This window comes from Manihot esculenta, chromosome 14 (assembly GCF_001659605.2).
Source record: "Manihot esculenta cultivar AM560-2 chromosome 14, M.esculenta_v8, whole genome shotgun sequence".
Classification (NCBI taxonomy): domain Eukaryota; kingdom Viridiplantae; phylum Streptophyta; class Magnoliopsida; order Malpighiales; family Euphorbiaceae; genus Manihot; species Manihot esculenta.
The window spans coordinates 13673319-13698144 of NC_035174.2; the positions used below are offsets into that span (position 1 = coordinate 13673319).

At 38.1% G+C, this 24826-nt stretch overlaps 1 protein-coding gene across 2 annotated transcripts in view; it reads right to left on the reverse strand.

Moving 5' to 3' along the window:
- Nucleotides 1-6795: 6795 nt before the first annotated feature.
- LOC110600111 (uncharacterized protein Cbei_0202) overlaps nt 6796-24826 on the reverse strand; it is a 29309-nt gene continuing 11278 nt past the window's right edge. The window contains exon 15 of one of the 2 annotated variants that reach the window (XM_043950218.1): nt 6796-6813. The gene's annotated coding sequence lies outside the window, so the exon portion shown is untranslated. Of the gene's footprint in view, nt 6814-22444; nt 23083-24826 lie in introns of those variants that run through there. The other variant, XM_043950217.1, reaches the window with a different exon arrangement.

Genomic DNA, 24826 nt, shown 5'->3' on the forward strand with positions numbered 1-24826 from the left:
CGTCTCCTAAACTCGGAGAAAGTTTCAAGTCACATTGCTTCTTTATCTTTAAAAGCTTACTTACCACTGCTAACTGAAGTGTAACGGAATGGATTTGCTAATTAGCTAAAATATCAACAAATTGAAGAAAAGAAGAATAAAAGCATCTATCAAGATACTAGGAACTAAAATCCTTACAAACCAAGACGAATGAAGTCTGTCGAATTAGACTAGAAACGGTAGAAACCAAACACTTCAAAAAAGAAAGATAATACTTTCACAATTGTATAAAATCACCAAGAAAAATAGCCTATAAATTTTTATTAATTAATTTTTTGAAATATTTTAAATAGAAAAAATATAGAAAAAATGGAATAAACAGAACTTAAAAGATCTAATACTGAGTTATGATATAAGAAAATTATTCTCATTATGTGTTTTATATTGTGTTATGGTTAATTTTTTTTATTAAGCTTTAATTGAGGTTAGTTTAAAAATAATTTCAGTATTATAAAAATTAAAATTTATTGATGGATTAAATATTCGTAAGGAAAGGAAAAATAAATAAATAAATAAATTATAATTCACTAATTCATTCATATTTTAAAATTACTCAATTAAAATTTCTGTATTTTATAAACTCAAAATTTTAATTCTTTTATAAAAAAAAATCCGTCACTATTTAGTTTTTGTATTTTTATAAATATATTATTTAATCGATATAATTTTAAATATATATACAATATATTTATTCTCTCTAATTAAATTTAAAAAGTTTTATATATATACACTATTACATTTTAAGATTTTGATCGGTTATAAAACTATTATTTTAATACTATTAAAATAACAATATGACAACGATTTGAAAACGTTATAAAAAAAATTCACTTTTTGAATCAGATATAATGATGTATTTTAATAAAAATTTTATTTATTCGTAATTTTATTTATTGTGAAAAAATAATTAAATTATTATAATATATTTAATAGCAGAAGTAAACTACAATTAAACTATATAGGACAATAATTTATGATCGCTGTTTTAAGTATATATTAATTTTATAAATTATATAAAAACATTCATAATTCCCTCTATATCAATATTTTTTTAAAGAAAAGAAAATACATATGTATTAAAATTATAACAATTATTAGTATTCCTTTCTTTAAATGATTATTTTTCTACTATTCTACATTCTATTGGATTAATTTTAATTATTTTTTTTTAAAAAATTGTATGTATTAATTAGTTGTCTGTATATTCAGCATGTGCACATAACTTTATATTTGGAATTTAATTTGTAAGAGATTCTACTCTGTTTAATTAACATGGGATTTTGGAATATAATAAAATGAAAGATACTCTTAATATTATTTTATAATAAGTTGATTCCAAACTTGGCTCTTTGGACAACAACAGTGGACAAAGGAAAAGACACCCATAATTCCTTTGAAAACAATATCATAAGCATGCTCTTCAAAACCTTTTACAACTTATATATATCAAATACTTAAATTTTAAAAAGTAAATACTCAATTCACATCATAATTAATATATAATTTTTTATGATAATAATAAAAATTATTATAAAATATAAAAAATATTTATATTTAATTTAATTAATTTTGTCTTTATTTGAATATATATATATATATTATATCAAATATGACCTTCAATCTTCTACTAATTTTGATGTAAATATTTAATTATAAAAATAAAATAAAATAGAAAGTAAAGAAAATAACTTGAAATTACTTAGTTGGAAAGGAAAATTTACTTTCTTATAAAGGAGAAGTAACACACGTCAACTTTACGGAAAGGTATAGAATTATGATAACCAAATAAGTCAATATTTCATACTTGTCACCAAGTTGAAACTCTCTTGCTATGTTACCCTCAACTAAATATAGATCACAAAAAATTATTTTCTAATATATTAAAAGTTTATTTTTATTTAGAGTATTTTTTAAAAAAATTTAAAATATCAATGGATTAATTAATAAATTTTTAAAATTATAAAAGGTAAATAATAAAATATTTTAATAATTAAAATAATAAAAAATTAACTAGTAAATTTTTTTAAAAATTAAAAATATTTTAATATATTCTCCGTGAGCGATCAATTATTAAATTTTTTCATAGTATAGAAATTAAATAATAATTTTTCTAAAAAATTATTATCCATAATATGGTCTGTATATTTTTTCCTATTGAAATCACTACTTTCTCACTGATCTTGCAATTTTTTTCTTTAAGAAAAAAAACAAAACTCTCTTGTAATCTTATCTCTTATTTATTATCTCCTTCTAACACTTATCTTTTCCTTTCGCCTGCTTGTATTAAATTTTTGGAAATCTATTTAAATTTTTAAATATTTTATAATTAAATTGCCTAATTAATTCTTATTCAAAGAACTCAACACGAGGAATCCAACAGAGGTTGTAGGTCATTCCTGTGATAACCTCCATTAACATAAAAATACTGTAAGAAAATAAAAATATAATAATAAAATTTATTAATTAAATTATTGAAAAATCGGTAAAAATCTGATTAGATGATACTCAATTTTACTGAAGAAAAAAAAGATTTGAACGCATCAGATCGATCTCTCTTTAGCTCTTCATCAAAGACTCACTCTCCCCTAAAAAGTTCGAATCTTAGCCGTTACAATTTAGTAAAACCACCACTTTTAATGGCTGTAATTACGGAATTTTTGATTAATTCGTCGGCGAGATTTTTTATCTAATGAGTCGGTCACATTATTACCGAATTCTTAAAAAATATTATAATTAACTCCATTCTTATAAAATTTAACTATCACATAAATAAATGTACATTATTCTGTTACACAATTATTCTTGAATTTTAAATATTACAATCCTTTTACCTTTTTCTTCGACTTACTAGTTCGAGCATTCGAGTGATTGTCTAGGTGCCACCACCTCATTTTCTCTCTCCACATTACAATATAGCTTTATTTAATAGACCAATAACAATACAATTCTATTTTTCGATCACATTAATCGACACCTTATCAATTATTTAAAATAGTGATAATAAAATTACCAACCATTTATTGAGAACAAGTTATACTTATATTTTCACTTTCTCTTCCTTTCTTAATTAAAAACTTCATTTCAAAATGACTAAAAATTCAATTAACTCTATTAATTAAATTTTTTGCTCAATTTCTTGTTTGTCTATTTCCCCTCTCTATTTGGAAATGATTTAAATACTCTTTTAAATAATATAATTTACTCATATAAATATTTAAAACATTAAAATATTAAGATGGTGTCGATTAATCATATAAAGAACTTGTAAATGCTAAAATCATTTAAAATGCTTAAGATTAACATTAATTCCCTCATATTTGTATTAAATTCCCAAATTTAAATTAAAATACATACAAATTTAAAATTATTGGATGCATAAATTTTAGCACTTACAAGTTGTAAACGGAGTTTGTCCACCACAGTAAAATTTAAGGTATAGGAAGCTGTAAATTATTATTTCAATATAATTTAAGATATAATTTAATAACAATTACATATTCACCTGTTTAGTCTGATGATAAATATATCTAAGTAAATCTGAGAGATCTCATATTTTACTCCTTCAATTTTCAATCCCCATTTCAAAAAAAAAATAACAGTTAAAATTATTATGAAAAAAATTCATTTTTACACTGTAAATAATATATTTCAATAAATAATCAATTTTATTTATATTTTTATTCATTGTAAAAAAATAAATAAAATATTATTTTTTATTATGATATTAATAAAAATATGGAAGATTTATAATTTAAATTATTAATAAGTTGTATTTTTATAAATTTATTAAAACGTTCTTATATTTTCTTTTCGTCAACAAAATAGTCATTCCGTTCTCTTTTCTGTTAAAATTAGATAAAAGAGAAGAAAGAAAATTTTTAAAATCCAATTTTACCCTCAAATAAAACCTCTTATCTAGTTTTTGGATATTGCTATTATTAACAAATCAATCTCTACATTTTCAAAAATCTATTAAAACATTTTTATCTTTTTTCATATCTATTAAAACGTAATTATCGTTTCTTTTTGTCAATGAAATAATCTCTATCTTTTCTCATATCTATTAAAACGTCGTTATCGTTTCTTTCCGTCAACGAAATCGTCCCTCCCTATATTTTCAGAAATCTATTAAAACGTCATTATCTTTTTTTATATTTATTAAAACGTTCTTATCGTTTCTTTTTGTCAACAAAATAATCCCTATATTTTCTCACATCTATTAAAACGTCCTTATCGTTTCTTTCCGTCAATGAAACAGTCCCTACTCCTCCTCCTCCTACTCCTCAAAAAGGAAGAAGAAGATGATGATGATGAAGGAGAAGAAGAAGAAGAAGAAGAAGAAGAAGAAAAAGAAGAAGAAGAAGGAGAAGCAGAAGGAGAAGCAGAAGAAGAAGAAGAAGCAGAAGCAGAAAAAGAGGAAGAATTGATGAAGAAGAAAAGGAAGGAGGAGGAGGAGGAGGAGGAGGAGAAGAATGAGATAATTTAGTCTTTTACTATATTTTTAACGGCAAAAATAGACGGAAAAATTATTTCGTTGATGGAGAGAAAAGATAAGGATATTTTAATAGGTTTCTAAAAATACAGGGACTGACTTATTAATAATGACAATATTCAAAAATTAAATTATAAATCTCCCTAAAAATAAATACAACGATTTTTAAATTGATATCATTAATTTATTATTTCTGTTAAAAAATATACAAAAGAAAAAAAAAAGGTCCTTTCTATTTGTAAAAAAAATATTTATTTTTTTTACTCATAAATCAGAACTCTAATTTCAATTTTATGGAAAATAAAAAAGTATACAACATTAACAACATTTTAATTTTTCAAAAATTTAATGTATGTTATTTATTTATTTTATGATAATATAATTAATTTGTTAGCATTATATGTAAATATTTTTGTATACTTTTGTAATTTTACTTGTTAAAGTTTTAATAGAAATTTAATTATATAAAAATATTATTTTATTTGAAAAATATTTTTTTATTAGAAAGGAAAACAATTAAAAAGTTAAAAGCTATTTTCTATATTTATATCAATAAAGTTTGCAAACGATTTTCTAGTTCTCTATTAATATAAATTTGTTATTCTTTTTTCTTAAAATTATTTAATTTTAAGATATATTACTATTGTTAAAAAAATGGTTTAAGTTGTATCAATACTACTTGTTAATTATTATTTAATATATAAATAATTATAATTATTCATTTATATTTTAGAATAATTAGGGTCTCAATGCTTTGCACTTTTCCTAAGCTTTAAGGCTGTATTACATTGAATTTCAAAAGGCTGGACCACTAAAAAGGCAATAGATGGTCCTAAAAGCGAAAAGACTAAGAAAAATGGACTATCCATTTTTCTGCTGGTCGTGCAAAATTTGTCGCTGGATTTTCGATGCACTAAAAAATTTATCTCTGTCAATTTTTTCTGACGAATATCCGTTAAAAATCTTGGCGATGGCATTTCTATCCTACGTTGGAAAAATTAACGACAACCTTTTCCATCATTAATTTTATTGAAAAAAAAAATGTTTTCGATTTGAATTTGGACAGAATCTATCGTTATGCTCGTTAAGCATATTATGTTGTTGCAAATCCGTAAGAAAACTTAAAATATTTTTAATAAAATTTATCATTAAATTTATTTATTTATTTATTATCAAATATCTTTTATTACTCATATAATTTCATGATAGTATATAAATAAATATAATAAATTAATTATAACAATTTTGATCAATATAAATAAATTGTATATATTAAAATCGAATAATTCATATAAAATATTTAATATTTATAAAAAAAATTAAGTAAGATTACACCTTGAAATTAAGAAGATGGACATTAACTGTGCATATTAGAAGCATTCTACTCTTCTCATCATTGGTAACAATTGACGTAGCTTCACCTTATACCACTATTTGTATTATTGATAACGATTGATGTAGCATCACCTCATACCACTATTTGTATTTTTTGCCTAATAACATTAAGAGCATAAACATGAAATTAAAAAAATGACGCCTTTGATTTAAGGACAATAGAATAATAAATAAATTAATCTGTAAATTAAAAATACAGGAAGATAATAAATATATCAATAAGAATTTGAATATAAATTGATAAAAAATGTGATAGCACTTGGGTATTGAATACTCAAGTTCTTATTAAACTCATAAGAGAGGGTCAGACCAGATCAAAGTCTCATGACAATTCAGCACACCGGTTTACTTTTTTAGGCGCAACCCGGACCTCAGATTAACAAGTCTAACCTAACAGATTAGGGCCCAAGAAGTCAACGTCCAATTTACTCGATTTGATGGGTCACTAGGGCTATAAACCCCTATGCATCTAGGATTAGGTCCACACAATCGCTGGAGGGAATTAAATAGTCGTGTGACAATGAAAGAAAAGGGACGTTTGTATGTACGACTCTACATAATAATGGCACGTCACTAAAAAATAAAAGGGAAGGGATATATGGAAGAAAAAGGGAACAATGGGAGAGAGAGCTCACGCACACATACTCTAATCCTAACCTCTATTGGATCTAAGATCATCAATTGGCGCCATCTGTGGGAACGAAAGAGATCTTATCGTCACTAGAGTTTTTATCCTCATTATACCCACTGAGATCCACATGACCAATCATGGCAAAAATTACACCGGAAACACTTCAAACGATTTGAGTTCTGCTCGGGAAGGACCGCAGTTCTCATTCTCTAGCTCTGTGGTACCACGAGATGGGGAAAGACCCAAGAATCACCACCTACATCAAAAAGCCATACAGTGAAAGTCGGATAAAGGGAGAGGCCGATATAAAGAGAAAGAGCAACGCATGGGTCATTCACAAATCATGGAAGAAAGACGTCATAACTAAGTTGCACGGTCACTTCTTTAGCTCAAGGTATTTTCATTATCATGATTAGTTATAAAATTAAGATTGTAGACAAAATTCTTGTGTGTATGAGACTAAACATGATAGTATACTGAAGTAGCTTACATGCATGAATTTCAACATGGGAAATATTGAGAAAAGGATTAATTGTTTATGCATACTATTGAGAAAAAACTGTAAAATAAATCATGCATGTGAACTACTAATTAGTAAATTCTTTGAATCGCATAAAAAGATAAGACTATTGTAACGACCCGAAAATCGGACCGCTACCGGCGCTAGGATCCAGATCGGCTTAAGGCCGCCGGGACCCCTAGCAAGCCTAACATACATCCTGTGAACCTGTTTAATCCCATACATGATCAACAACATACATAAAAATTGAACTTTTCTTTTTCATTCATGAACCAAACTCAACCTGGGCATGCATTAACGTAGACATTAACATTAACCCCACATTGGAGTCCTCATCAATGCTCCAATGGGGTGACATAATCATGCATTAAGTTTGGTTAAATATAATCATCCATAAACATTTAAGATCATGTATCTAAAAAGAGATTTACAACATACTATGGTCAAGCACACTTCTAAACCTCAATATCATCATTACAATATCCATCATGTCCACTACGAGCTATTACATGACTAAGACTTTACTCTATCCGACCTCCTGCTCTATCCTGTACCTGCAAACCTAGGGGTTAAGGGAGAGGGGTGAGCTAACAAGCCCAGTGAGTAGAACCATAAAAAATATGTTAACAAACATGCTCATATGAAATGCATCATAACTCAGACAATTCACATCAAGGGTTGGGTGAACTTGTCACCAAATAGTCCCAGCATCATTTCGTGCCAGGCCGTAGCATGGGATCCTGGTCTTCCTGTCATATCATACATTACTTATCATTGCCCAGGGCCTCCTCTGGGCACCTGGTCTTCGAGTCCCATATCCGTGCCAGGCCGTAGAATGGGGTCCTGGTCTTTCCTCAGGGACTAATTGGGTCATCCAACATTCACCCACATCAACAACAAAGAATGCGATGCAACATATTCGTGAAATCTAATGCAATCATCCTATTGCATAATCATGATGCATGAAACATGATAAAACATTTAATTTCTCAATTTAAAAGATTAAGTTTAGTTCCACTCACCTCTGGCTGACTCTGACAAACACCGAAGTAGCTGAACTCACTGCTGGGGTCCTCGGTTCCTCGGGTCCGAACCTACACAGGTGGACTCAAATGAGGGACCTAACATACATAAACATAACTCTAAAAACATCCCCCAAAAACCCCCTAAAACACCTTAAAACAATCAAGGAATTCATGCAAAGGAGGGCTGAACAGGGCACTTTCGGCGGCAGGTTCGGCGGCCGAAAGTCCCTCCAGAGCCGAAAGTCATGCACCTTCGGCGGCACTTTCGGCAGCCGAAAGTCCCCTCTAGAGACGAAAGTCTACTTTCGGGGGCAGGCTTCGGTAGCCGAAAGTTGCCTCCACAGGCAGGTTCGGCGGCCGAAAGTCCCTTCGGCTGCCGAACCTGGTTTCTCCCAAAGGGCAGAAACCCGGCTCCAACATGCACAAATGCCTCCCAACTCATTCAATCATGCATTTTCCTATTCTACAACATGCATACTCAAGCATACAAGCTCCTAGGGGCTTCAAACTATCCTAAACCCCAACTACAACACATCAAACAACCCACATTGTTCATAAACATACATAAACCCATAAACATAACAATAACCTAACATGCCTTTCTACCCCATAGATCTTCATAAAACTTGTTTAAAACATGCAAGAAAGGTTGGATCTAAGCTTACCTCTTGAAGATCGAGAGGAAAGGCGATCCTAGCTTAGAGGTAGGGAGAAATCCACTCTTTGGTCTCCAAGCTTCCAAACTTGCTCTTTTGCTCAAAGATCTTCAAACCAAGTGAAAACTCATAAGAAAATCATGAAGATTCGAAGGAAGAAGCTAAAAATCGATGAGGGACGGCGGAGAATTCACCTTGGCCGAAAACGGGGAGAAAAGCTCTCCCGTTCGGATATGGGGACCCCTTTATAGGTGGCTGGCCAGACCACTTTCGGGGGCCTAACGTGCCTCCGCATGCATGCCATGTTCGGCGGCCGAACCTGGGCTTCCCTCACTTATGCTTTCGGGGGCCTAAAGCACTCCCGAAACGCATGCACGTTCGGCGGCCGAACTTGGGATTCGGCGGCCGAACCTGGGATTCGGCGGCCGAACCTGGGTCCTCCTCCAAGGCTATTTTCATTTTAAAACCCAACTTCCTTTTTACTTAAAATCATAAAAACATCAAAACATTTTATAAAAACATGATTTTACCCTTCTAGAGGTTTCCGACATCCGAGATTCCACCGGACGGTAGGAATTCTGATACCGGAGTCTAGCCGGGTATTACATTCTTCCTCCCTTAAGAACATTCGTCCCCGAATGTTCACCAAACAAACATAGCATGGCAACAAACATGATCATACAAAGCATAAAACATCAACCTATATATCTAGCACATAACGCTCACCTTAAAAGAGATGAGGATATTGCTGGAGCATGGACTCCCGTGTCTCCCAGGTACACTCTTCGATGTTGTGGTGATTCCAAAGGACTTTCACCATCGGGATTTCCTTGTTCCTTAGCTTTCTGATCTGGGTGTCTAGGATCCGTACCGGCTGCTCAACATAGGTGAGATCCTCTTGGATCTCCATATCAGGCTCACTAAGAACCTTGCCCGGATCTGACACGAACTTTCTTAACATGGAAACATGGAAAACCGGATGGATTCTCTCCATTGAAGCAGGCAAGTCCCGCTTGTACGATACATTCACAATCTTTTGCAAGACTTCAAAGGGTCCGATGTACCGTGGAGCCAGCTTACCTTTCTTCCCGAACCGAATCACCCCTTTCATTGGAGACACTTTGAGCAATACCAAATCCCCCTCCTGAAACTCTACTTGCCTTCTGCGGACATCTGCATAACTCTTCTGTCTGCTTACAGCAGTCTTGATCCTTTCTCTGATTATGGGTACCACCCTGCTGGTGATCTCCACTAGCTCAGGCCCTGCCAAGGCCTTTTCTCCAACTTCTTCCCAGCAAACAGGTGATCTGCACTTCCTTCCATACAAAACTTCATATGGAGCCATCCCGATGCTAGCATGATGGCTGTTACTGAAGGCAAACTCCACCAAAGGTAGATGCTGCCTCCAAGAACCGCCAAAGTCCAGCACACACATTCTGAGCATATCTTCTATTGTCTTGATGGTCCTCTCTGACTGTCCGTCCGTCTGTGGATGGAAAGCAGTGCTAAAATCCAACCTGGTACCCATAGCATTCTGCAGACTCCGCCAAAACCTGGAGGTGAACTGGGGCCCTCTATCAGACACTATTGAAACGGGGACCCCATGCAGTCTGACGATCTCATCAACATACACCTGCGCCAACTTGTCCACAGAATAGCCACTCCTGACAGGGATGAAGTGAGCAGATTTGGTGAGTCTGTCCACAATCACCCATATGGAGTCCAATCTGTTGGACGTCGCCGGTAACCCCACTACGAAGTCCATAGCTATATTCTCCCATTTCCACTCTGGAATAGGTAGCGGGTTAAGCATTCCAGTCGGCTTCTGATGTTCCAGCTTCACCCTCTGACACACTTCGCAGGCTGACACGAACTGTGCCACTTCTCTCCTCATAGCTGGCCACCAATAAACCTTCTTCAGATCTTGATACATCTTGGTGGTTCCAGGGTGAACGCTGTATCTGGCATTATGAGCCTCCCTCATAATGTCTCCTTTTAGCCCTATGTCATCTGGTACACAAAGTCTGCTCCCATAGCGGAGGATCCCTTTGCTGTCGAATCTGAACTCCCTATCCTTGCCTGACTGAACAGTCCTGGCAATCTTCACTAACTCTGGGTCCTCATGCTGTTTCTGAGCCACCTGCTCCAGAAACACGGGTGCCACTCTCATCTGAGCAATCAAAGCACCTGTACCAGACAACCCCAACTGTAGACCTTCATTTATGAGTTTGAAGAACTGCCTCACCACTGGCCTCCTCTCTGCTGAAATATGGGACAAACTGCCAAGTGATTTCCGGCTTAAGGCGTCTGCCACAACATTCGCCTTACCCAGATGGTATTGGATCTTGCAATCATAGTCACTGAGCAGTTCTACCCATCTTCTCTGTCTCAAATTCAAATCTCTCTGACTCAGGATGTACTGCAGGCTTTTATGATCTGTGAAGATCTCACATTTAACCCCATAAAGGTAGTGCCCCCACATCTTGAGTGCAAAGATTACCGCTGCCATCTCCAGGTCGTGTGTAGGGTAATTCAACTCGTGCTTCTTCAGCTGCCTAGAAGCATAAGCAATCACTCTTTCATTCTGCATTAGCACACAACCCAGTCCCACACGGGACGCATCGCAAAAGACTGTGAAGTCCTCATTGCTAGTCGGCAGAGCTAACACCGGTGCTGAAGTCAACCTCTTCTTTAGCTCCTCAAAGCTCTCCTCACACTAGTCGGTCCACACAAACCTCTGGTTCTTCTTAGTCAGTCTGGTCATGGGAGCTACAATTTTAGAGAAGTCCTGAACGAACCTCCTGTAGTAACCTGCTAAACCCAAGAAGCTCTTGATCTCTGTCACAGTAGTGGGTCTAGGCCAGTTTGCTACAGCTTCCACTTTCTTGGGGTCTACCTCGATTCCATTTTCTGACACCACATGCCCCAAGAAAGAGATGTTCCTCAGCCAGAACTCACATTTGGAGAACTTGGCATACAAACCATGTTCCCTTAAGGTCTGCAGAACTAACCTCAGATGATGGGCATGCTCCTCTGCATTCCTGGAATACACTAAGATATCATCTATGAAGACAATAACAAAGTGATCCAGGTATTGACTAAACATTCTGTTCATGAGATCCATGAATGCTGCAGGGGCATTGGTTAACCCGAACGGCATCACAAGGAACTCATAATGCCCATATCTGGTCCTGAAGGCTGTCTTCGGCATATCCTCTTCTCTTATCCTTAGCTGATGGTACCCCGATCTCAGATCTATTTTGGAAAAACAACCTGCTCCGGCTAGCTGGTCAAATAGATTGTCAATCCTTGGCAACGGGTACTTATTCTTGGTAGTGACCTTGTTCAACTGTCTGTAGTCGATACAAAGTCTGAGGGATCCATCCTTCTTTTTCATAAATAGTACTGGAGCACCCCAAGGTGAGGTACTCGGTCGGATGAATCCTCTATCTACCAACTCTTGCAACTGCTCCTTAAGCTCCTTCAATTCTGCTGGTGCCATCCTGTAGGGAGGGATAGAGATCGGTCTGGTTCCAGGCATCATCTCAATTTCGAACTCTATCTCCCTGGCAGGTGGTAAACCTGGCAGCTCGTCTGGGAACACATCGAAGAACTCACTGACCACGGGCACTGAGGGGGGCACTCTAACATGACTATCCAGCTCTCTCACATGAGCTAGAAAACCTTGACAACCCCTCCTGAGTAGCCTACGAGCCTGTAGGGCTGATATCAAACCTCTAGGTGTACTCCCCCTGTCTCCTCTGAAGACAACCTCTGACTCATCCTGACATCTGAACTTGACTACCTTGTCCCTGCAGTCCAAGGTAGCACCATGGGTAGATAACCAATCCATCCCTAGAATGACGTCAAAATCTGTCAAATCTAGAACCACAAGGTCGGCGGACATGCATCTTCCTTCCACAAAAACTGGACTACACTGGCAGACTGACTCTGCCACTGACGGGTCACATTTGGGTCCACTGACCCATAGGGGACACTCTAACCCAGAGACCATCAATCCCAACCTCTCGACGGCCCTCGGAGCAATGAAAGAATGAGATGCACCAGGGTCCATTAATGCATACACATCTGAACAGCTAATGATGAGATTACCTGACACCACGGTGTTGGATGTGTTTGCCTCCTGCTCTGTAACAGCCCGGAAACCGAACTGCCACCGGCACTAGGATCCAGATCGACTTAAGGTCGCCGGGACCCGTAGTAAGCCTGCTATCCTGTCTGTAGACCTGTGAACTCCCATACATGATCATACATTTTCTGTAAAACCATAAAACTTTTCTTTAGTCCAAGGCTTAACCTGTGCATGCACTCTCTCTGTGCTCTACTAATCCCTACTAGAGCTCCTCATGGCTCTAGGCGGATCAAGCTCATAATGTTAAGCCTGGTTTACAACAATAAAGAAACATACATAAACTGATCATGTGACTCCAAGGGATTACAAGTCTTATAAATCAAGCACCATTCTATATACACTATACATATACATTATCTCTATACATTTACATGTCCACACTAGCTATTACACCACTCTGTACTCTTCCTGTACCCTGCTGAGTTCTCTCTGATCTCTGAACCTGCACAACTGAAGTTAGGAGAGAGGGATGAGCTACAAGAGCCCAGTGAGTAGAATAGGCAAATACAGGTGATAAAACATGCTCTCATGGAATGCAACACATAATCACATAACCTCGGCCGGACGGATCAAAACTCCCTCTATCTCATCTGGGGTACCTAAGTACCATTTGCCTGGTCCCCGTAGGGCTGTTCCAGGTCTTTATGCCTGGTCCTCGTAAGGCTGTTCCAGGTCTTTCCTCTGAGGGCTAATGAATCCTCACGAAGTCCGTGCCGTCTCACATAAGCAATGTACAAGGAGCAATGCCAAGTACAAGGATCAATGCAATGCATCATCTTTGTGTACACTAATGCACTCACCCTAAAGCATATTCATGATGCATGAAGCATGATAAAATATCAGTTTTCATATTAAAACATTAAGTTAAATTCCACTCACCTGTAGTTCTCTCTGAACTGACTCTGCAGGTTCTGACACTGAACTCACTGCTGATGTCCCTGATTCCTCTGGTCCGTACCTACACAGGTGGACTCAAATGAGGGACTAAACTCACTCAAGAACATCTCTAAGAAACTCCCCAAAACCCCTCTAAAACAATCCTCAAACCATCACATAAAACATGCAAAAGGAAGCTGGACAGGGCACTTTCGGCGGCAGGTTCGGCGGCCGAAACCCCACTCCAGAGACGAAACTCATGCATGTTCGGCGGCACCTTCGGCGGCCGAAGGTCTCGTCCAGAGACGAAACTCACACACTTTCGGCGGCCGAACTCCCTCTTTCGGCGGCCGAAAGTCCCTTTCTAAACCGAAAGCCTAGCTTTCGGGGGCAACCTTTGGCAGCCGAACTGCCTCCACAAAGGGTTCGGCGGCCGAACCTTCCTTCGGCGGCCGAACCTGGTTTTGCCCGAAGGGCAGAACCCTGCTCTGTTTCATGCAAACTTTGCCCAAAAACCTACCAACATGCATAGCAACTACTCCCAACTAGCATATACACATATATATGCACAAAGGGGTCTAAAACTATCCTAAAACCCCAAACAAACATAGCACATAACACTTAATCATGCTAGAACACCACAAATCACCAAAACCTCACCTAAACCTAAACATGCATACTACCCATACAAACTTCATAAAACCTTTCAACATCATCAAAGAAGCTCAGGATCTTCACTTACCTCTTACACAACTTGAGGATGAAGGATCCTAACGTGGAGATATGAAGAAAAGCTCTTCCAAAGCTCCAAGCTTCAAAACTTGGTTCTTTTGCTCAAAACCTTCATAAATCACCAAAACTCTTAAAACTCTTGAAAGATTTGATGAAAATCATGGAAAACAGGAAAGTCAACGTAGGAGAGGCTGGAACTCACCTCTGGCTGCAAGTGGAGGAGAAATAACCTCCTTCCACCGACCCTTGGCCCTTCGGGCAAAACCAGGTTCGGCCGCCGAAGGAAGGTTCGGCCGCCGAACCCTTTGTGGAGGCAGTTCGGCTGCCAAAGGTTGCCCCCGAAAGCTAGGCTTTCGGTTTAGAAAGGGACTTTCGGCCGCCGAAAGAGGGAGTTCGGCCGCCGAAAGTGTGTGAGTTTCGTCTCTGGACGAGACCTTCGGCCGCCGAAGGTGCCGCCGAACATGCATGAGTTTCGTCTCTGGAGTGGGGTTTCGGCCGCCGAACCTGCCGCCGAAAGTGCCCTGTCCAGCTTCCTTTTGCATGTTTTATGTGATGGTTTGAGGATTTATAGGTGGCTGGCCAGACCACCTTCGGCAGCCGAACGTGAAGCCGCAACCATGCAATGTTCGGCGGCCGAAAGTTACCTTCGGCGGCCGAACCTTTGCATTTCTCCCTTGTTGCTTTTCTTTCAAAACTCAAGTCTTTTAACCCTTCAAAACATGAAAACCAGTGAAAATACCTTGCAAAACATATGTATTACCCTTCTCGAGGGTTCCGACACCCGAGATTCCACCGGACTACAGGAATTCCGATGCCGAACTCGAGCCGGGTATTACATGCTGAGTCATAGTGAAGATCCGTGCCGGAGCTGATGGACCTTCACCCCTGAAACCCGCTGAAGAAGAGGCTGCCCCTCTCCCTCTGCCTCTGCCACTAGCCTGAGTCGCGGCTGGAGCTACTGGCTGAGCCACACTGCCTAAAGCTGTCTGCTGAGACTGTACCCCAAAAGCTGGCCTAGGACACTCCCGTGCTATGTGTCCCTCCTGCCCACATCTGAAGCAGGCTAACGTCCCAACCAGACATACCCCCTTGTGCGGCTTTCCACATTTCTTGCATACTGCATTATCTGCACCAGAGCTTGAGCCACTCCCTAATCCCAGACCTGACTTGATCTTGCTCCAGAACTTGTTCTTCTTAGACTTGGCTTTACTCCATCTCTTACTGCCTGAAGCTGCTGCACTCAAGGTAGAGGGATCTAACCTTCCCCCACCTGGGGTTTTAGAACCAGAAGACTGTGCCACTGTCTGTTTGACTTTCCCTTCGATGATAGCACTAGCCTCCATCCTCCGAGCCATATCCACTATGGCATGGAAACTCTCCCTCTCTGCTGACTGAATCAAGGAGAAATACCTGGAATGGAGCTTCATGATATACCTCCTTGACTTTTTCTGATCTGTATCCAGATTCTGCCCGGCAAACGGCAACAGCTCCAAGAATCTATCTGTATACTCATCCACACTCATCTCATCCGTTTGCCTCAGCTTCTCGAACTCAATCATTTTCAATTCTCTTGAACTGTCAGGGAAAGCCCATCCTGCAAACTCATTTGCAAACTCCTCCCATGATAGGCTGTCCAACCTCGGGTTCACATAGTTCTTAAACCACTCTCGGGCCTTCTTACATTTTAGTGTGAACCCAGCCATCTGAATGGCTCTACTGTCATCAGCTCCTATCTCATCTGTAATTGTCTTGACCCTCTCGAGGTACACAAACGGGTCATCACCGGTTTCAAACTGGGGAGCACCCAACTTCATATAATCGGTCATCTTGACCTTACTCCCCCTAGATGAGCTAGGTTTAGGCATTTGGATTTCTGGGACAGTAGGTGCTGCTGGTGGTGGAGAAGGTGCAGCATCCCCTGGGGTAGGGTTTGCTGTACCTGGATGGTAGGGTGGGGGTGGGTACATAGGGTACTGTGGGTATGGTGGGTAGAAAGGTGGGTATGGCATCTGAGAGTGATAAGGGTTAAAACTGGGGTAATCCGATGTACCTCCCATCGAATACCCGGGATTATGTGAAAAGGGTGGGTAATAAGGTGGCTGAACAAATCCCGAGGCCTGAGTGCCTCCTTGGGACTCTCCCATTCCCTCTTCCGACATACTTACTCCGAGACTGCCATCCCTCCTCTGATCCACATCCATTTGATCCCCCACGTCCTCTGACATATCCCCTTGCACTGTTCCCCTCACTGATCTGCTTCTACCCAGATCCAAAGACCTTCTAGGGTCTCTTACTGCTCTTTTTCTGCTAGACCTGCTAGACATTGCCCTTGGCAATGCAGGGGGACGGGCACTCATGCCCTCATCCTCCAGTGGTACTCCAGTCAATCGTGTAGATCGACGAGTTCCTCTCATCCTGTTTACTGAAAAACAGCACACATCACATAAACATTAGCATTAAATGGTTCATGTGGAAACACATGAACCCGCATCATATACATAGCATATCATTAATGCACATGCATATTATCATGGCATTATACATCATCATTCAAGATAGAACTCTACATCCTATCCTAGTGGACATGATCTTCCTATTGTGCTTGACCTTTTACAACATCTATGAGCCCGACACTCTAGGTCCGACCATATAAACCTAGGGCTCTGATACTATTCTGTAACGATCCGAAAATCGGACCGCTACCGGCGCTAGGATCCAGATCGGCTTAAGGCCGCCGGGACCCGTAGCCAGCCTAACATACATCCTGTGAACCTGTTTAATCCCATACATGATCAACAACATACATAAAAATTGAACTTTTCTTTTTCATTCATGAACCAAACTCAACCTGGGCATGCATTAACGTAGACATTAACATTAACCCCACCTTGGAGTCCTCATCAATACTCCAATGGGGTGACATAATCATGCATTAAGTTTGGTTAAACATAATCATCCATAAACATTTAAGATCATGTATCTAAAAAGGGATTTACAACATACTATGGTCAAGCACACTTCTAAACCTCAATATCATCATTACAATATCCATCATGTCCACTACGAGCTATTACATGACTAAGACTTTACTATATCCGACCTCCTGCTCTATCCTGTACCTGCAAACCTGGGGGTTAAGGGAGAGGGGTGAGCTAACAAGCCCAGTGAGTAGAACCATAAAAAACATGTTAACAAACATGCTCATATGAAATGCATCATAACTCAGACAATTCACATCAAGGGTTGGGTGAACTTGTCACCAAATAGTCCCAGCAACATTTCGTGCCAGGCCGTAGCATGGGGTCCTGGTCTTCTTGTCATATCATACATTACTTACCATTGTCCAGGGCCTCCTCTGGGCACCTGGTCTTCGAGTCCCATATCCGTGCCAGGCCGTAGAATGGGGTCCTGGTCTTTCATTTCCGTGCCAGGCCATAGAATGGGGTCCTAGTCTTTCCTCAGGGACTAATTGGGTCATCCAACATTCACCCACATCAACAACAAAGAATGCGATGCAACATATTCGTGAAATCTAATGCAATCATCCTATTGCATAATCATGATGCATGAAACATGATAAAACATTTAATTTCTCAATTTAAAAGATTAAGTTTAGTTCCACTCACCTCTGGCTGACTCTGACAAACACCGAAGCAGCTGAACTCACTGCTGGGGTCCTCCGTTCCTCGGGTCCGAACCTACACAGGTGGACTCAAATGAGGGACCTAACATACATAAACATAACTCTAAAAACATCCCCCAAAAACCCCCTAAAACACCTTAAAACAATCAAGGAATTCATGCAAAGGAGGGCTGAACAGGGCACTTTCGGCGGCAGGTTCGGCGGCCGAAAGTCCCTCCAGAGCCGAAAGACATGCACCTTCGGCGGCACTTTCGGCGGCCGAAAGTCCCCTCCAGAGGCGAAAGTCTACTTTCGGGGGCAGGCTTCGGTAGCCGAAAGTTGCCTCCACAGGCAGATTTGGCGGCCGAAAGTCCCTTCGGCTGCCGAACCTGGTTTCTCCCAAAAGGCAGAAACCCGGCTCCAACATGCACAAATGCCTCCCAACTCATTCAATCATGCATTTTCCTATTCTACAACATGCATACTCAAGCATACAAGCTCCTAGGGGCTTCAAACTATCCTAAACCCCAACTACAACACATCAAACAACCCACATTGTTCATAAACATACATAAACCCATAAACATAACAATAACCTAACATGCCTTTCTACCCCATAGATCTTCATAAAACTTGTTTAAAACATGCAATAAAGGTTGGATCTAAGCTTACCTCTTAAAGATCGAGAGGAAAGGCGATCCTAGCTTGGAGGTAGGGAGAAATCCACTCTTTGGTCTCCAAGCTTCCAAACTTGCTCTTTTGCTCAAAGATCTTCAAACCAAGTGAAAACTCATAAGAAAATCATGAAGATTCGAAGGAAGAAGCTCAAAATCGATGAGAGACGGTGGAGAACTCACCTTGGCCGAAAACGGGAAGAAAAGCTCTCCCGTTCGGACATGGGGACCCCTTTATAGGTGGCTGGCCAGACCACTTTCGGGGGCCTAACGTGCCTCCGCATGCATGCCATGTTCGGCGGCCGAACTTAAGGTTCGGCGGCCGAACCTGGACTTCCCTCACTTATGCTTTCGGGGGCCTAAAGCACTCCCAAAACGCATGCACGTTCGGCAGCCGAACTTGGGATTCGGCGGCCAAACCTGGGTCTTCCTCCAAGGCTATTTTCATTTAAAAACCCAACTTCCTTTTTACTTAAAATTATAAAAACATCAAAACATTTTATAAAAACATGATTTTACCCTTCTAGAGGTTTCCGACATCCGAGATTCCACCGGACGGTAGGAATTCCGATACCGGAGTTTAGCCGGGTATTACAACTAGTCAAAATTAATATTTGCATTCACTTGTAATATACCCTGTGCATGCTTTTACTTTGCAGAAAAACCTTAAAAAGAAATGAAGAAGACTCTAGTGAGGTAGGTGACCGGTCTCGGAACATGACCGCCGGCACCACAAAACCAGCTGAAGAAAAGAAGACCTCAGTGAGGTAGATAACCGATCTCGGAACATGACCACCGGCATCACAAAATTGGCTGGAAAGATGAAACCCTCAGTGACGTAGGTGACCGGTCTCGGAACATGACCGTTGGCACTACAAAACTGGCTGAGGAGAAGAAGACCTCAATGAGGTAGGTGACTGGTCTCAGAACATGATCATAGGCACCACAAAACCAGCAGGGAAGATAAAGCCCTTAGTGAGGTAGGTGAGCGGTCTTGGAATGTGATCACCAGCACTACAAAACCGGTTGAGTAGAAGAAGACCCCAGTGAGGTAGGTGACCGGTCTCGGAACATGACCGCCGGTACCACAAAATCAGCTGGAAAGCGAACGCCAACACAGAAAAACATTATCAACAAAGGCCATAAGCCTCCAAGAGAATAGGTAAAGGCCTAGCTCTGACCTCACAAAAGAACTCAGACCACAGGATAATGAGGCTCCAATCTCACAAAACAGCCAGTGTATAAAGAAATTAACCTAAGGCATCCTAATGTTCGCTTCATGAAGCAACGTGCCCTACTAAAGGCCAATTCAAGGCTCACAGAGCTAAAACGCCACGCCGACCTCAGGAAAATGTTCTCGGTGCTGGTAAGGCCAATAGGCAAACAGAATTAAGGTAAAACGAATCCTAGATAAAATACATATCGAGATAGAGAACTAAATGAAAGATCAGGGGCAATCATGAGAGGCGCCAATCTCGAGAATTGACCTCTAGCACCAAACCAGTCTTGGTTAGCCTAGAGAAAGGTCTAGGCAATAAAGAGCCTGGAAGGCGCTTGGGGGCAAACAACCAAGAAAGTGCTTAGGGGCAAATAACCCAAACAACCGGGACGCACTTATGAGCAAAACGCTCAGATAAAGAATCAAGGAACTTGAAGTGATATAAAAAGCTGAAGAGCTTGAACAAATAATCAGGGTTAAAGAGCCCGACAAAAAGCCAAAATGCTTGTAATAACTAATATGCAAGATTGATATGTAAAAAAAGAAAGCACCAAAATAGCAGGACAGATTCCCCTCTCCGTGGTCATAAATAACCATCGGAGATGTGAAGGGGCAACACCAACACTAAGTAAAATAAGACCCATTAAGATCGTGACGTATGTACACGTAATTCGAAAAGGTCAAATGAACTATTTCAAATGGTCGAATGGGACAGTAGAAAGCCCCGATTTATTAGGTACAAAAGAATCAAACCCTAGTATGGTCAGGTCCAAAACAGGTAGATCGACCTCTTCAACCCTTGGCCGATCTCCCTAAAGCCCAGAGAGATCAGACATATCTCTTCAAAGGCCTACACCGGCAAGGCTATAAGCCTATAAGAGAAAAGTTGAGAAATAAGCAGCCGACCTAAGAAAAGGGCATCAGCATGCGTAAAGCTCAGTAAATAAGACAATAACCTGACTCCGACCTCACACAAAGGCTCAGATTACAAAGACCTAAGTGAAAAATTCGAATCCAACCTCACCAGAGGACACAGATCGCAAGAATACCAATAGAAGGTATAGCTCCGACCTAGTCAAAAGGCCCAGACTGCAGGAATATGGGACCCCGATCCCACAATAACTATTAAAGTGTAATTCAATAATCAATTCATTATTTATCTCTCTGTGTATGTATATGGCCAATTTAAGTGGGTCCTTCTTCTTTTGCATTTTTCTCAAGAAAATCTATCAATGTAGTTACAAAGCTTCTCCACATTTTCTATGAGTTAGTTATGGGCTCAACTTTCGCATACCGACCTCAAAAAAGTGAGCTTGACTCCCTCAAGGCCCATACGCAAACAAAAGCAGGGGCAATAATGAGAAGTGCCAACCTCAAGAATTGATTCCTTATACCAAACTATTCCAATAAAAAGAGAATCTTAAGACTTAACCTAGAAAAAAAGGATCTAAAAAATGCTTGGGGGTAAGCAGCCTGGAAAGTGCACGCAGACAAATTCAAGAGTAAAAGACTCGAACCAAAGCCATGGCTAAAGAGCCCGGAATGATACGGATCCAGAGAGCTCGGAAGAGGGAGCAAAGTTAAAAAGAGAAGACCCTGGCGTGCGTGAGACTCGAGGAAAAGGATGCAAACCTAAGTGATAGGCCTCATAAAAGAGTCCGGATCGCAAACAAGGAACCCATTTCTGACCTCTCTGAAAAGCTCGAATCACAAGAAAATGAGAGTCCGACCTCACAAAGAAGCTCGACTCATAAGAAAAACTAAACTAATGTACAATATCGACCTCTCTAAAGAGCTCGGATTACAAGAAAATGAGAGTCCAACCTCACGAAGAAGCTCGACTCATAAGAAAAACTAACTTAAGGTATGATGCCAACCTCATGATTAGAGCTCGACAAGTAGAAAAATCAACCTAAGGTATCGTAATATAAATTTCATGAAAGAGTGTGCTTCATTAGAAAGTTAATATTACAGTTTGTAAAGTCTAAGGCACAACATCGACCTCAAAAAAGAGTTCGGTGCCCCTAAGACTTAAAGAAAAACAAAGATAAGGCAAAATCAAAATAAAAATAAAACTAAGAAACTTCGAATAAGCAAGAGATAGGAAGACATGAAAGTATCCAACAAATAAAAAAAAATGAATAATACAACGAATAAAATGGTATGCAGATAAAATAAGTCGGCAGGACACCAGCTCAGCACAGTTCAACATGAAAATAGCATATGTATAGGAAGGCACACAAACAAGTCTGAATTAACGAGTTGACAACCCAACTACAACAAGTTATGCATACAAAAGCAGACTAAGTGTAAAAATACAAGGTAAATTCAAAAAGTAAGAGAAATAAAAAGTGAACAGAGGAAAAATAATAAAAAATTAAGCTTTATTAATTATTTGAATGGATTACAGAGGCAGTAGGGAAAGAGGAGACAGAACTAACTAACTCATTTACAGGGTTATCTACAATATTCTCCCCTCGAGGTCCAGAAGGCAAACAAAAAGCATTTTTGGGCAAATGGTTGTCATTCTCTCCATAGCATACTTCCTCACCGTCAGAGTCCATTTCAGGGACTCGCAGGTATGCCAACAGAGTGGAGGGGGCATTCCTAGCTGCTTGAAGGTCTTGATTATACCCGAAAGCAAATATGCGGAAGGCCTCATTGTATATATTTTCCTTCATCTCCGCAGAAGCTTTATACTCTTCTAGCCGCGCTTCACAGGCTTGCTAGATTTGGTCCTTCAGCTTTGCCGAGTTCTTATACTCCTGCAAATGCTCTTCACATGCCTGCTGAACCCTATCCTCTGCAGCCCGTACATCCCTTAGCAATGAAGAACACCTCTCCTCCAGGACAAAAACCTCTCGATGAAGTTCTTGTTATTGAATGTAAGACTCCTCCGCTGCGGAAGTCATGCCTTTCAGGTCCTCGATGTGTTTATTAAGCTCTTGTTGGGGGACAACAACATGGACTAAAGCCTCGCCGCGCTGAGCTCTGGCCTCATCACGCTGGTGGCAGGACTCCTTCAAAGCAGACAACTGCGCTAAGGCTCTGTTAAAAATAGATGAAAAAATAGCAAAATTTTAAATCTAATTTTGGCCTCAATAAATTCCCATATTTAGTTCTTAATTATTGTCATTATTAACAAGTCGATCTCTACATTTTCAAAAACATATTAAAATATGTTTATCTTTTCTCTCTATCAACAAAATAGTCCCTCATCTTTCTACTTTTTCTCCTCCTTCGTCTTTATATTTTCTCTCCATCAACGAAATAATCATCCTTCTCATTCTTTACCTCCATAAAGAAGAATAATAAGGAGAAGAAGGAGGAGAGGAAGAACCGAAGAAGAAGGATGAGTAATTTAATCTTTTGCTATATTTTTAATTGTAGAAATAAATATAATTGAATAAAATGACTATTTTGTTAATGAAAAAAAAAGATAAGAATATTTTAATAAATTTTTTAAAATTGAGAGACCGACTTATTAATAATAGTAATATTCAAAAACTAAATAGTGAATTTTCTAAAAACATAATGAGCACACATCAGCAAGTGCTTCGAGTAGCCTTTCCATGGCTATCATAGCTCTATTTTTGTAATATTTGTTAATATTGACTTACGTGATAAAATAATATAGTGATCTGTTGAATAAATCATTTTGTTCCATAAAAAAAAAATTGATTAGATAGATATATGATTATGATATATAAATTATTAGTTATCTATGTAATTAAAATTTTCAATCCCCTTATTATCATCATTTGAACAAGTCCAGTTTTTAAACATGATTACATTTTTTTTTTTGAAATTGTACGTAGAGTAGTTAAAATTAATATGGAACGAATTCGAAAAATTTATTTGTTGATTTTATAATATTTAATTTTAAATTAAAATATAAAATATTTTTAAAATTTTTAAAAATCTATTAATTAGTCTATTCATTAATTTTATTTCTTAGTTATTGAAAAAAATTCTAAAATATTTTTAGAAAGATTAATTACTAATTTTAAAGATTTTTATTATATTTTTTAAAATAAAAAAAATTAATTATTAATAAATTTCTTTATATTACATGAGATAAATAGTAAATATTTAACAGTTAAAATTAATAAATGAATTAATTAATAAATTTTTTAAAATTTTAATATATTTTTTAAAATTGAGAGATTAATTAATAAATTGATTGATATACCGAATATATATAATAAAAAAATTAAGAAGAGTAACCTTCGTTAGAAGCACCAACCCATTATGACCACTTGAAATATTCCATCTTGGCAAACAAGAAAAGGGACAAAAACCATTTTGTGTTGGCAATCTTGGTAGACAATGAAGAAAAGTTAGCAATTGAGAAGTGCAAAAAGGCATAAATTGGAAGACCCATTTCAAAAATTTGACCTTCGACAAATGATACTCATCAAGATTGAAGCAAATGAATTGGCTTGATTGAGATCATGTATATTTCTAGATGATTTATGTAACTTTCAATTTCACAATTAGGGCCTTTGTCCCAATTCTCTTGGCCTACGTCCCTTTTCAAGTTTCTTGTTTTTATATGAAAAATATACTGCTTCATAATGTTTGCTCCCCTTTTTCTTTTTAATTATTTTAAAATTATTGTCTTTCTCTTTTAAATTATTTTAAAATTATTATCTATTTTTTACATTATAATGATATATAAATTGACTTTTATCTTATTTTTAAAAAAATCTCTCAAAATCTCTCTTATTATTATATTCTATGATCATATTAATTTTGCAACTTGCTAATCAAAATCTCTATATAAATGTAT